Below are 15,509 nucleotides of genomic sequence, written 5' to 3' on the forward strand. Positions count from 1 at the left end.
GTTAAGGCTTGTTACCGGGTGCCTACAACTTATAGAATACTTTTATACACTTGCCAGTGTACATATATTTATAAACGGAAATCTTGTGGTCTATTAATATATTGAAATGATTGTTATGATAAACCTGTGAACTCACCAACCTTTTGGTTGACATTTTAAAGCATGTTTATTCTCAGGTATTAAAGAAATCTTCCGCTGTGCATTAGCTCATTTTAAGGATATTACTTGGAGTCATTCATGGCATATTTTGAAAGACGTTGCATTCGAGTCATTGAGTTCATCAAGATTATTATTAAGCCAATTATAGTTGGATGTATTATGAAATAGTGTGCATGCCATCAACTTTCGTTGTAAAGAAAGTTTGTCATTTAAAAATGAATGCAATGTTTGTAAAATGTATCATATAGAGGTCAAATACCTCGCGATGTAATCAACTATTGTGAATCGTTTATAATGTATATGAACGGGTCCTTTCAGTTGGTATCAGAGCGGTGGTCTTAGCGAACCAGGTCTGCATTAGTGTGTCTAACTGATAGTCATTAGGATGCATTAGTGAGTCTGGACTTCGACCGTGTCTGCATTTCAAAAGTTTTGCTCATCATTCTTGTCAGAAATTACCTGCTTATCATTCTTAGTCTAGACACATCTTATTGCATTGATTGCATGAATAGTGTATAGACAAAATTCATATCTTAGCGTATCTGCTAATTCATATCTTAGCGTATCTGTTACTGTAAACTTTGCCTGACATATTCCGTAAATTCCTCCGTAATCTACAAAACCTTTTGCTCTATATAATTAGAATACCACCCGATAGCCGGAAAATCATTTCATATCGAAAAATTCTTTATTCAATCGTACGAAATGGAATTCATCATTAGTTCAAGTCCCTCGGATTCCGAAATGGAATCCCATTCAAGTTCCGAAAGCAGTGTGACCGGAATGGATCAACCAATTAGTCATCATCTATTCTGGATGAATTGGGGATGGGTTCGTAGCCTCCTTAATCATTGGAGACAAGAAGAAGGTGATCCCTTCCATCCACCACATTGCCCTCTTGGCGAAGAACTCTTATTTCTAGAGTATCTCGTCACGATTACATACTACACCAAATTCTAGATTTTATTTATCCGCTCGTCCGAACCGACAATCACCCCGGTGTAATAGAAGAAGTCAACGAGCTTCGCGCTCGGGTAGTGGCTTTGGAGAATATGGTGCAAAGGTTACAAACACCAGCAGCAGCACCAGCAGCATAAACAGTACCACCATCAGCAACACCAACAGTACCATCACCACCACCAACAACAACATCCACATCCCACACCGCAACATCACAATATGTATCTCAAACATCAACGTCATACGCCCTGTAAATATCCAGGAATATCAACAACAACAAACGATGAAGTATTAATTCACAAACTTCATTGAAGAGATATCTCTACGGCAGTTATGTAATCTCCAAAATCTTAGAGATTATTTAATTCTGACCATAAATCGGATTAGTGAACGGAGATGGTAGAGTAGAAACTTTGATCGAAAATGGTGTACGATTTACAAGCTAGAATTGTTTTACCAACAGCATCAACAGGACCGTAGCATCATCAACACAGTCAGTGCCGTCAGTATCGTCAGAATCAACAGCATCTGTAACATCACAAACTCTGTCAGTTCAAGAATCATTGTGGACATCATTACGAATCAACAACAAATATATTGTATCAACGAGTTATGAAGGATTAACTCATTTCCAATCGAAAGATTTATATGTATATTTTATATGTATAAATTTTTAAACCATAATAAATCTTCCCGTACTAAGCTATTATGTGTGAATCTTAACTACTCAGTTAATTCATATTACAAATATGCAATGATGTATGTCCTTCGTCCGCAACTTAACCATCGTTAATTACAATCTCTGTCTCAATTCAATAAAAAATCCAATTTATAATAAATCAAGTGTATTATTCGAATATATGTTTGATTTTACGCTTTCATCATCGATGTACTCGAAACTTTTCAAATAACATCATTCGTACCTTGCGAAGTTCACAAGAATTTCACGAAAACCAACAAATAACAAAGTAATGATTCATAATTTCAATATTATTGAAGAAATACTTATGCAATTTATAAAGTATTAGGGATTACTCAATTCTAGTTCCAACCATAAAACAAATGAGTTTAATTTAATATTAACTCATTAAATCTATATTACATCTAAAGAAAATATACACATATATTTTCATAAAGACTGTAATAAACTTCTTTTGTACAAAATATTAATTGTGAAAATTTTTTTAACGGGTAGGTAATACCCGAGAGATATATAAATTCACAATTAATATATTACATTTTTCGAAACTGATTCAGTAATCATCAACTATACTCCCTACTTTCACAACAATATCCATTCTTTATATAAATCAAAACAATCATACCCATTCAAATTCAATTACATATTCTGATTTTGAAATCGCATAATTCAATTCGAAATATAACAGTATCATCACTCTTAGATTCCTATATCTTTCAAAGCTATACTTTGACTTCAAAACTGTGTTAGAACATCATATGTATTAACGATTACAATATGTGCTCAAACCCTTCGAAATTCCTAAAGACACTTCAACTAAGGAACAATCGAGATGATGATCCAACCACATGTTACCCACAGTTATACACCTGAAAAACTCTCAAAACCCAAGTCATAGTTCGACATGTATCCGTGTTAGACCCTTTGGCATTTACTAGCTAAAATAACTTTTCAATTCCATTTCAAAATAGACAGTTTTGTCACAGCTCCAGCAAGTCATCTTCGACTTCTCAATCAAAACAGTCTTATTATAACCTCGATAGATACGTTGCCTTTTCACCAACGTTACCGGGGAATCATTTATATTCACCACATTAGCAATAAACTTACCAACAACTTCATTGATCTTTGACTTTCCAAAAAAAAAATCATTATAATTATCGAAACCCTATCATATACTCATTCGTACCTTATAACAAGAATTGCCATACCAATTATTGAGAATCAGCAATCAGTATTTTGAAACCTCGCAGCATGTCTACATCAACAATTACATATACACACAACGTCTACCTCCAAGACTTACATTCTTTGAATGAGAAATTTCTGAAAAACACCCTAAACTGCGAACCAGTTCTCGAAATTTTGAAAAATGCTGATGAAGCAGCAAAAACTGTAAACGACCTTAACAGTAAAAAGTTGGATGATAAAGGATAGTATATTGGCAAAGCTCAGAAAAAGAGAAGCTTTGGAACTGGAAAACGGATTGAGCAAAGTATGAATGAGGCTGTGGACAAATCACAAAGGCTGAACCTGCCTTCAAAGAATCCAAATGATTCAGTACTTGCTGAAGTCATTAACGAATACCTTGCTCCTGACTCTAAACCCTTGCGGACAATATCCTTCATCATCCTCTGATATTAGACATTCTAAGATATCATCGTATCTTTCATTATAAATATCATCCATACTTCTGAAGATATTTTTATAATTATTCTTATCTAAAATCATTTACCTCTTCACGCTATCTGTATTATATCATAAAAGAAACTATTTTAGTTTCTAAATTCTGAAACATTCGAGTTTAAAATAGGAATATTCTTGAAGAAGTGTTGGGAGCTGAAGCATGAGTTAGTATAATTTAATGACACTTAATCAACGTGATTATATTACAGTAATTCATACTGAGTTTCTAAATGAAACATGATGATTCACAGATCATAACGTCATCATGTGCTATGTTACACGACTCTTGTATTCTCTTTGATCTCTAAATATCAAGAAAGTATTTCTTGATGATTCGGCCTTTTTCGAGGTATTCTGGTAATTTGACAAGTCAAGATCGTGTCATTACAATTTCCTTCCTAGAACATTAACAATGTTCATTCCGAAATTTATATCTACGAATTCTGGACCATTACAAGCGGTGCTTAATCGCAAGAAGAAGAAACGGAAGGACAAAGCTCCGAACTAGAAATTGGAGTATAAATCATAGCAAATAGAAGAGAGCATTAACTGTGGATGACAATGATTATAGAAGAAGCAAGGACTTTGAAATATAAGGGAAGATATAAAACCCAACAACAACACAGAAATCACAAACCGTATATATCAATGCATATAGCAATATAAAGACACGGGAGAACTAAAAACACTATAAAACCAAGAGTATAGTAGAAGTAAATAGATTCTTCCGGAGGCAGATGAAAAAGAAGAGCGACAGATATGAAAGTGAGGAGTACATCAAGAATCAGCACTGGATGAAGCATATTGACAAATACTTTAAAATATGAGTTGAGAAGGTGTGAGTTGTAAGAAAACAAATGAGGTGGATTTATAGTGAAATATCCGATAGAGAAATCAAAATGGATTATCGCATTAATTCAAAGAGGATCATAATTTCCTTAATCGCCGAATAATCAAATCCAATATAGATTACAAAGATTTTCTTTTCGGAGATCAATCGTGATGACGTCAAAAGATACGACGAATCACTATTATCTTATTTCATTCATTTACGATAACTTCACTCATACGCTTCGAGTAATCGAATTATTTTATCCATTCTTCTTGAACATGATAAAACTCTATAATCGTTATAATAACATTCTCATTGTTAGTCATGATGACCTCTATCAAATTTCGGGGACGAAATTTCTTTAACGGGTAGGTACTGTGACGACCCAGAAATTTCCGACCAAATTTAAACTTTAATCTTTATATTATTCAGACACGATAAGCAAACTTTGTTAAGTTAAATCTCAAGAATTTTAAACTGTGTTCATACATTCATTTTAACCTCGACCAAATTCCGACGATTCACGAACCGTTATATATAAATAGATATGTATATGTATATATATATTATAACTTGAGAATATTAGTAAAGTATTAAACGTATAATACTTTACACGAACGTATTTGTTTCAATATGATTTTCGACGAAAAAAAATATATTAAATGTTTGAATTATCAGAAACATTGAGTTATGATTACAAGTCTCTGTTGAGAGGTCCACTATGATTTGAAAAAATCTATTCCTCTTAACGATATTCAGAATAATTTGTAAAGCTATTTATAAATAAAAACAAAAAGTGTCATTTACGAAAGTTAGACAAAAGTTAGTGGAGAATTGGTTTCCATAATATTCTATTAATCTATTTTCAAACGTACAAAGACATTTTCAGTTTAAAAAGAACTTTATTATTAAAACGTATATAACTTTTATAAATATCTAGAATCACTTTTGACAACTCATTACTTAACCAGTATAATAAATATAACGATATTTATATTTTATTTCATTAAATATATATAACGATTTAAATTAATATTATATATATTTATACGCGTATTATACATACATAGTTTTTTATAATTTTACTATACTTTAACTTTACCTTTACTTTACTTTTACTTTACTTTAACTTTAATAATTCATACTTTAATAATTCACTTTAATAATTCATACTTTAATAATTCACTTTAATAATTCATACTTTAATAATTCACTTTAATAATTCATACTTTAATAATTCACTTTAATAATTCATACTTTAATAATTCACTTTAATAATTTATACTTTAATAATTCACTTTTATAATTCAAAAATCTATTATAAATAAAATTCAATAGGTTTCATTATTTCATAGAAACTTGAAAATATATTTCTCTAAACTCTCTCAATTGATATATATATATATATATATATATATATATATATATATATATATATATATATATATATATATATATATATATATATATATATATATATATATATATATATATATATATATTTGCTCTGTATTATTTCAAGATATTATTAGTATACATACAATATTACGACGGAGTGCTGTCCGAGTGATTTCAAAATAGTTTTTTTGAATGAGTCGAAGCTAAGGAAATTATGGGTTATAGCTATGGAGGTGATGGGTATGGTTCATGGGTATGCTCGTGAGGTCAATCTAGTGTTTATCATCTCCGTTGCGTCTACGTACTTTCCTGCAATATTGAATCTCAATATTGATACGTTCGTGAATCCGATGTCAACCTTGCACTTATTAAATGACGTTATATGTATTTTTACTACGAAATACAGTATTGTGAGTTTCATTTGCTCCCTTTTATATATATTTTTGGGACTGAGAATACATGCGCTATTTTTATAAATGTTTTACGAAATAGGCACAAGTACTAAAACTAATTCTACATGGGTTTAAACCAGAAATATACCCTTAGCTTGGTAACATTAAACTACTTGTCTATGTACGGTAGGCGCGAATCCTAAAGATAGATCTATTGGGCCTGACAAACCCCATCCTGACTATGGGATGCTTTAGTACTTCGAGGTTATTTTAAACACACCTGATCTGGTGTACTTCAGAGGGTAAAACATAAACGTTAAGGCTTGTTACCGGGTGCCTACAACTTATAGAATACTTTTATACACTTGCGAGTGTACATATATTTATAAACGAAAATCTTGTGGTCTATTAATATATTGAAATGATTGTTATGATAAACCTGTGAACTCACCAACCTTTTGGTTGACACTTTAAAGCATGTTTATTCTCAGGTATTAAAGAAATCTTCCGCTGTGCATTAGCTCATTTTAAGGATATTACTTGGAGTCATTCATGGCATATTTTGAAAGACGTTGCATTCGAGTCATTGAGTTCATCAAGATTATTATTAAGCCAATTATAGTTGGATGTATTATGAAATGGTGTGCATGCCGTCAACTTTCGTTGTAAAGAAAGTTTGTCTTTTAAAAACGAATGCAATGTTTGTAAAATGTATCATATAGAGGTCAAATACCTCGCGATGTAATCAACTATTGTGAATCGTTTATAATGTATATGAACGGGTCCTTTCAGTAATACTCATATTCAAACTTTAGTTCAATTTCTATAACTATAACAATCTTATTTCAAGTGATGATCTTACTTGAACTTGTTTTCGTGTCATGATTCTGCTTCAAGAACTTTCAAGCTATCCAAGGATCCTTTGAAGCTAGATCTATTTTTCTCATTTCCAGTAGCTTTATCCACAAAACTTGAGGTAGTAATGATGTTCATAACATCATTCGATTCATACATTTAAAGCTATCTTATTCGAAGGTTTAAACTTGAAATCACTAGAACATAGTTTAGTTAATTCTAAACTTGTTCGCAAACAAAAGTTAATCCTTTTAACTTGACTTTTAAAATCAACTAAACACATGTTCTATATCTATATGATATGCTAACTTAATGATTTAAAACCGAAAAACACGAAAAATACCGTAAAACCGGATATACGCCGTCGTAGTAACACCGCGGGCTGTTATGGGTTAGTTAATTAAAAACTATGATAAACTTTGATTTAAAAGTTGTTCTTCTGGGAAAATGATTTTTCTTATGAACATGAAACTATATCCAAAAATCATGGTTAAACTCAAAGTGAAAGTATGTTTTTCAAAATGGTCATCAAGACGTCGTTCTTTCGACTGAAATGACTACCTCTTACAAAAATGACTTGTAAATTATATTTCCGACTATAAACCTATACTTTTTCTGTTTAGATTCATAAAATAGAGTTCAATTTGAAACCATAGCAATTTGATTCACTCAAAACGGATTTAAAACGAAGAAGTTATGGGTAAATAAGATTGGATATTTTTTTGATTGTTGTAGCTACGGGAAATATTGTAACAATTCTATACAAATTATATCCTAGCTAACTTATATTGTATTACATGTATTCTAATATATTATGTAATCTTGGGATACCATAGACACGTATGCAAATGTTTTGACATATCATATCGACCCATGTATATATATTATTTGGAACAACCATAGACACTCTATATGCAGTAATGTTGGAGTTAGCTATACAGGGTTGAGGTTGATTCCAAAAATATATATACTTTAAGTTGTGATCTAGCCTGAGACGTGTATACACTGGGTCGTGGATTGATTCAAGATAATATATATCCATTTATTTCTGTACATCTAATTGTGGACAACTAGTTGTAGGTTACTAGCGAGGACAGCTGACTTAATGAACTTAAAACATTAAAATGTATTAAAAATGTTGTAATTATATTTTGAACATACTTTGATATATATGTACATATTTGTTATAGGTTCGTGAATCGACCAGTGGCCAAGTCTTACTTCCCGACGAAGTAAAAATCTTTGAAAGTGAGTTATAGTCCCACTTTTAAAATCTAATATTTTGGGATGAGAATACATGCAGTTTTATAAATGTTTTACGAAATAGACACTAGTAATTGAAACTACATTATATGGGTGAATGATCGAAGCTGAATATGCCCCTTTTGCTTGGTAACCTAAGAATTAGTAAACCGATTTACTAATTGACGCGAATCCTAAAGATAGATCTACTGGGCCTAACGAACCCCATCCAAAGTACCGTATGCTTTAGTACTTCGAATTCGTTTTTATCATGTCCGAAGGATTTCCCAGAATGATAGGGGATATTCTTATATGCATCTTGTTAATGTCGGTTACCAGGTGTTCACCATATGAATGAATTTTATCTCTATGTATGGGATGTATATTGAAATATGAAATCTTGTGGTCTATTACTATGATTTGATAATATATAGGTTAAACCTATAACTCACCAACATTTTTGTTGACGTTTTAAGCATGTTTATTCTCAGGTGATTATTAAGAGCTTCCGCTGTTGCATACTAAAATAAGGACAAGATTTGGAGTCCATGCTTGTATGATATTATGTAAAAACTGCATTCAAGAAACTTATTTTTGATGTAATATATTCTTATTTTAAACCATTATGTAATGGTCGCGTGTAAAGGGTATATTTTAGATTATCATTATTTGATAATCTACATAATACTTTTTAAACCTTTATCGATAAAATAAAGGTTATGGTTGTTTTAAAAATGAATGCAGTCTTTGAAAAACGTATCATATAGAGGTCAAAACCTCGCGACAATCAATTAATATGGAACGTTTATAATCAATATGAACGGGACATTTAAGTTGGTATCCGATCGTTGGTCTTAGAGAACCAGAAATTTGCATTAGTGTGTCTTATCGAGTTTGTTAGGATACATTAGTGAGTCTGGACTTCGACCGTGTTTTCTTTAAAAACAATTGCTTAACATTCTTGTTGGAAACTATATATCTTTAACATGTAAATATTATGTGATATATTAACCTCTTACTGTGTTTGATATTGTGTGATAGATGTCTACCACTAGTACAAATCCCATCAATTCACCTAATAATAATAAGAGTCGAATATATTTTGGGAAGATTCACAAATTCCCGAAGAAGAACCGAAAGAAGAGGAACCGGAAGAGGAAGAACCGGAAGAGGAAGACCCGGAAGAGGAAGAACCGGAAGAGGAGGAACCAGAAGAGGAGGAATCGGAAGAGGAGGAACCGGAAGAGGAAGAACCGAAAGAGGAGGAACCGGAAGAGGAAGAGGTTTCGGAGGAAGAAATATTGATACCTACAGTAATTCGATTAAAGAAAAGAAAATCCTCAACCAACGGACCAAAGTTAATAATAGTCAATGGTGTTTCCGCCGAGGAAGCAAAATATTGGGAAGATTACCAATTTTCCGATGAATCGGATCCCAATGAGGATTCTGATGATATTATAGAAATTACCTCGACCCAATTTAATAAAGCGAAAGAAAATAATAGGGGAAAAGGTATAAAAATGGAGAAACCCGATTCCAACCCCGATGAACTTTATATGTATCGACAACATCCGTATTTCCTAAAATGTAACAATGACCCGAGAACCTCTAAACCACCAGGTTTTTTTAAACCGTTATTGAAAACGACGGCTCGTATTAGAGGAACACCATATATTCCTAGAAAATTTGGAAAACGAACCAAGTCCGAAGAAGAAGAAACCAGTGATTCAGATTAGAGGGTTGTAATCATGTTGTGTATTATATGTATTTGTAGTGTGCTTGTACTTTTATGTTCTATGTAAAAATTGCTTGTATTGTTTGTTAATTATCTTTTACGAATCTAATCCTTGTCTATTTTACAGTATAAAAACAATATGGACGTTAAGGGTAGACAACCGAATATTTTAGAAGACCTACCAGAGGATATGATTGAAGAAATCTTGTCTAAGAGTCGGTCAGAATTCATCAGCACATTTAGTTATGGCGAAATTAACTTGTCAAACATTTGAAAGACTTTCCAGAAATGCCTTAGTTTATAAAAGGCTTTCCTTTGATAGGTGGGGTATATCACATTGGGGAGACCGTAAGTTACGCCGTGTTTTCTTTAAAGCGTTAAATGCGGGGAACCCAAATGTAATTTTACGCTACGGGTTAAGAACCTATTTTGACTCGACATATCCCAACATAGGATTTCGTGAATTAGAAAAATCTTCTAACATGCAACTTAAAGAAGCATGTTATGCTTATGGGTTAGTGATGTCCGCTTCTTACCAAAATGAGAAAAAGAACATCGGATTGCAACTTTTAAATAAAACCTTCCCACAAGTGACGGATTCAGTAGTTGGGGTGAGAAACAAGGTTTTTAGATTATTACGGGGCTGTTGGACATTACGAAACCCTCGTCCTTTTGATGACATTACAACATGCTTCCTAGCCAATGGTCATAACGGTTATTTTCCACAAGACCAAGGATGGGAAGTCGTCTTAGTAAAACCAGAATGCATGACTTGTTTTGGACTTATGAATTACGTGTCTTTATTTCCTTTGCTGAACAACTTGCGTATTAACTAGGTTTATCTTCAAAACTGTCCTGTATCAAAGTGTACTATATTTCATGCTATATGTAACATAGCGAAGTTGTAAGTTTGAAGAATATTTGTATGTGATATATTATTATAATCAGTTTTTCATATGGAATTATAGTAGTTGAATTGTATATTAGCTACTAAGTATGAACTTAACGGGTAGGTAATACCCGAATTTAAACTTATAAAACGCTAATATGAAGAAAAAGCTTTTATAAATGAGTTCATATTATGCTACGAAATACTATTGACTACTCTTAATATTCTGTATGATTAACTCGATTCAGTTGGCTATTTTGAAGGAAATGGCACCGACTACTCGACAAACCATGAATATGAGCGAAAAGGAATTTCGTACCTTTCTTGCTGCAAACATAGCCGCAGTACAGGCTGCGCTACATGCCAACAATAACTCTGAATCTAGCAATGCAGCTAACGGCGCAAGAAATCGCGTAGGATGCTCCTACAAAGAATTCACTGCCTGCAAACCTTTGAAATTTGATGGAACCGAAGGACCAATTGGATTGAAACGGTGGACCGAGAAAGTCGAATCGGTGTTTGCCATAAGTAAGTGTACTGAAGAGGACAAAGTTAAGTACGCTACGCATACCTTCACAGGTACTGCGTTAACATGGTGGAACACCTATCTTGAACAGGTAGGACAAAATGCTGCTTAGGCACTACCATGGTCGGCATTCAAGCAATTGATAAACGAGCAGTACCGTCCTAGAAACGAAGTTAATAAACTCAAGGCAGAAGTTAGATAATTACGAACACAAGGGTTTGACATTACCACATATGAACGATGATTCACAGAGTTGTGCCTATTGTGTTCGGGAGCATTCGAAGATGAAGAAGAGAAGATCAATACATTTGTAAAAGGGTTACCAGTTAGGATTCAAGAAGATGTGAGTTCATACGAGCCCACTTCTATACAGAAGGCAAGTTGGATGGCTCAAAAACTCATAAATCAGATTGAGGGAAGAATTAAAGAACAGGCGGCCGAAAAAGCCAACACGAAACAACTCAAGAGGAAGTGGGAGGAAAACGGTGACAAGATTCACATGTACAACAACAACAATTACAACTACAATCGCCACAACTATCCCAACAACCACAACAACAATCGCAACAATAATCGCAATTCTAACAATAACTACAACAAACAGCCCAACAACAACAACTACAATAATCATTTCAACAACAATAACAATCCCAACAACAACCTCAATAACAACAACGGCAACAAAAACCAAAAACAGCCATGTCATAGGTGTGAAGAAAATCATCAAGGGTTTTGCACGAAATTTTGCAACAGGTGTAAAAAAAATGGTCATAGCGCGACAAAGTGTGAGGTCTACGGACCAAAGTTTAACAGTACTAAAGGAACAAATAATGTCAGAACAAGTAATGCCGAAACGAATAGTGTCGAAGCAAGTAATACCAACGCTGTTTGTTATAAATGTGGAAAACCGGACCACATTATTAGAAATTGCCCAAATCAGGGGAATACTAATGGGCAGGGCCGTGGAAGAGTTTTCAATATTAATGCGGCAGAAGTACAGGAAGACCCGGAGCTCGTTACTGGTACGTTTCTTATTGACGATAAATCTGCTTATGTTTTATTTGATTCGGGTGCGGATAGAAGCTATATGAGTAGAGAATTTTGTGCTAAATTAAGTTGCCCATTGACGCCTTTGGATAATAAATTTTTTCTCGAATTAGCAAATGGTAAATTAATTTCAGCAGATAATATATGTCGGGATAAAGAAATTAAACTGGGTGATGAAACGTTTAAGATTGATTTAATACCTGTCGAGTTAGGGAGTTTTGATGTAATAATTAGCATGGACTGGTTGAAAAAGGTGAGAGCAGAGGTCATTTGTTACAAAAATGTGATTCGCATTATGCGTGAAAAAGGAAAACCTTTAATGGTGTACGGAGAAAAGAACAACGCGAAATTAAATCTTATTAGTAGTTTGAAGGCGTAAAAACTAATAAGAAAAGGTTGTTATGTCATTCTAGCACACATCGAGGAAGTTAAACCTGAAGAAAAGAACATCAGTGATGTTCCCGTCGCAAAAGAATTTTCCGATGTATTTCCGAAAGAATTACCGGGATTACCCCCACATCGATCCATTGAATTTCAAATAGACCTTGTACCAGGAGCTGCACCAATAGCTCGTGCTCCATACAGACTCACACCCAGCGAAATGAAAGAATTACAAAGTCAGTTACAGTAACTTTTAGAGCGTGGTTTCATTCGACCAAGTACATCACCATGGGGAGCTCCTGTTCTGTTTGTCAAGAAGAAAGATTGTACATTCAAGTTGTGTATCAACTACCGAGAGTTGAACAAACTTACCATCAAGAACTGCTACCCACTACCGAGAATCGACGACTTATTTGATCAACTACAAGGCTCATCTATTTATTCGAAGATCGATTTACGTTCTGGATATCATCAAATTAGGATGCGTTACGATCATTACAAGTTTATGGTTATGCCGTTTGGATTGACTAACGCACCAAATGTGTTCATGGACCTCATGAACTGAGTGTGTGGGCCATATCTTGACAAGTTTGTCATTGTTTTCACCGATGACATACTTATTTACTCAAAGAATGATTAAGAGCACGAAGAGCATTTGAGAAAAGTGCTAGAGTTGCAGAGAAAAGAAAAACTGTACGCTAAGTTTTCAAAGTGTGCATTTTGGTTGGAAGAAGTTCAATTCCTCGGTCACATAGTGAACAAAGAAGGTATTCAGGTAGATCCAGCAAAGATTGAAACCGTTGAAAAGTGGAAAACCCCGAAAACTCCGAAACACATACGCCAATTTTTAGGACTAGCTGGTTACTACAGAAGGTTCATCCAAGACTTTTCCAGAATAGCAAAACCCTTGACTGCATTAACGCATAAAGGGAAGAAATTTGAATGGAAAGATGAACAAAGAAAAGTGTTTCAATTGTTAAAGAAAAAGTTAACTACGGCACCTATATTGTCATTACCTGAAGGGAATGATGATTTTGTGATATATTGTAACGCCTCAAAGCAAGGTCTCGGTTGTGTATTAATGCAACGAACAAAAGTAATTGCTTATGCGTCTAGACAATTGAAGATTCACTCACAGAATTATACGACGCATGATTTGGAATTAGGTGCGGTTGTTTTTACATTAAAGACTTGGAGGCACTACTTATATGGGGTCAAAAGTATTATATATACCGAACACAAAAGTCCTCAACACATATTTAATCAGAAACAACTGAACATGAGGCAGCGCAGGTGGATTGAATTGTTGAATGATTACAACTTTGAGATTCGTTACCACCCAGGGAAGGTAAATGTGGTAGCTAACGCCTTAAGCAGAAAGGATAGAGAACCCATTCGTGTAAAATCTATGAATATAATGATTCACACTAACCTTACTACTCAAATAAAGGAGGCGCAACAAGGAGTTTTAAAAGAGGGAAACTTAAAGGATGAAATACCCAAAGGATCGGAGAAGCATCTTAATATTCGGGAAGACGGAACCCGGTATAGGTCTAAAAGGATTTGGGTACCAAAATTTGGAAATATGAGAGAAATGGTACTTAGAGAAGCTCATAAAACCAGATACTCAATACATCCTGGAACGGGGAAGATGTACAAGGATCTCAAGAAATATTTTTGGTGGCTGGGTATGAAAGCCGATGTTGCTAAATACGTAGGAGAATGTTTGACGTGTTCTAAGGTCAAAGCTGAGCATCAAAAACCATCAGGTCTACTTCAACAACCCGAAATCTCGGAATGGAAATGGGAAAACATTACCACGGATTTCATCACTAAATTGTCAAGGACTGCAAGTGGTTTTGATACTATTTGGGTAATAGTTGATCGTCTCACCAAATTAGCACACTTCCTGCCAATAAGAGAAGATTACAAGATGGAGAAGTTAGCACGACTGTATTTGAAGGAAGTCGTCTCTAGACATGGAATACCAATCTCTATTATCTCTGATAGGGATGGCAGATTTATTTCAAGATTCTGGCAGACATTACAGCAAGCATTAGGAACTCATCTGCACATGAGTACTGCCTGTCATCCACAAACTGATGGGCAGAGCGAAAGGACGATACAAACGCTTGAAGACATGCTACGAGCATGTGTTATTGATTTCGGAAACAGTTGGGATCGACATCTACCGTTAGCAGAATTTTCCTACAACAACAGCTACCAATCAAGCATTGAAATGGTGCCTTTTGAAGCACTTTATGGTAGAAAGTGCAGGTCTCCGATTTGTTGGAGTGAAGTGGGGGATAGAAAGATTACGGGTCCGTAGATAATACAAGAAACTACCGAGAAGATTATCCAAATTCAACAACGGTTGAAAACAGCCCAAAGTCTACAAAAGAGCTACGCCGACATTAAAAGAAAAGATATAGAATTTGAAATTGGAGAGATGGTCATGCTTAAGGTTGCACCTTGGAAAGGCGTTGTTCGATTTGGTAAACGAGGGAAATTAAATCCAAGGTATATTGGACCATTCAAGATTATTGATCGTGTCGGACCAGTAGCTTACCAACTTGAGTTACCTCAACAACTCTCGGCTGTACATAACACTTTCCACGTCTCGAATTTGAAGAAATGTTTTGCTAAAGAAGATCTCACTATTCCGTTAGACGAAATCCAAATCAACGAAAAACTTCAATTCATCGAA

This window comes from Rutidosis leptorrhynchoides, chromosome 6 (genome assembly GCF_046630445.1).
Source record: "Rutidosis leptorrhynchoides isolate AG116_Rl617_1_P2 chromosome 6, CSIRO_AGI_Rlap_v1, whole genome shotgun sequence".
Classification (NCBI taxonomy): domain Eukaryota; kingdom Viridiplantae; phylum Streptophyta; class Magnoliopsida; order Asterales; family Asteraceae; genus Rutidosis; species Rutidosis leptorrhynchoides.